This window comes from Meleagris gallopavo, chromosome 1 (genome assembly GCF_000146605.3).
Source record: "Meleagris gallopavo isolate NT-WF06-2002-E0010 breed Aviagen turkey brand Nicholas breeding stock chromosome 1, Turkey_5.1, whole genome shotgun sequence".
In the NCBI taxonomy this organism is placed as follows: domain Eukaryota; kingdom Metazoa; phylum Chordata; class Aves; order Galliformes; family Phasianidae; genus Meleagris; species Meleagris gallopavo.
Genome location: NC_015011.2, coordinates 155,566,624 through 155,567,271, shown reverse-complemented (window position 1 = coordinate 155,567,271; position 648 = coordinate 155,566,624).

Below are 648 nucleotides of genomic sequence, written 5' to 3'. Positions count from 1 at the left end.
AAAAAACAAAAAAACAAACAAACAAAAAAACAGTGTTTCCAATACTGTAACATTTTTAACTACTGTTCAGTAAGGTTTCTATTTTAAGTGTGAAGATTTTGCTTAAAGGACATACTCTATAAAAATCTATTTAAAAGACCTATGAGAGACCTATGAAAGCGTATTTAACTGCAATGCCAGTGCATGCTAGTCAAGATGCATCCTAATCCCGAGAACTACAGAAAGAATAGTACAAAGACTGCTAATGATTACTGACATTGTTGGCTGCACTCCTCCAGCCAAAAGTGTTAAGGGGACATAAGGTTACTTCCTGTAACATGCATCACTGAGAAAAAAAAAAACAAAAACAAAACCTCAGCAGCACCTCCTCCTTCCCCACAGAATAAAAGTACATAAACTCAGTTTAGATAACTGTATGCCTAAGGAAGAGTTATATTTGCAGTTAGACACAATACTGCAGCTTTTGCAGGGAGTGATTCAAATCACATGATATGATATTTGCTGACTTCAGAGAGGATTTAATAAGACTTCAGTGAAACCTGAATCACATCCATATAGAGGAATATAGGTGGTTATTAAAATGAAACCAATATATTTAATGTAATGAACACAACTAACTAAAAATACACCTGTAGGGTGTTTTTCTGT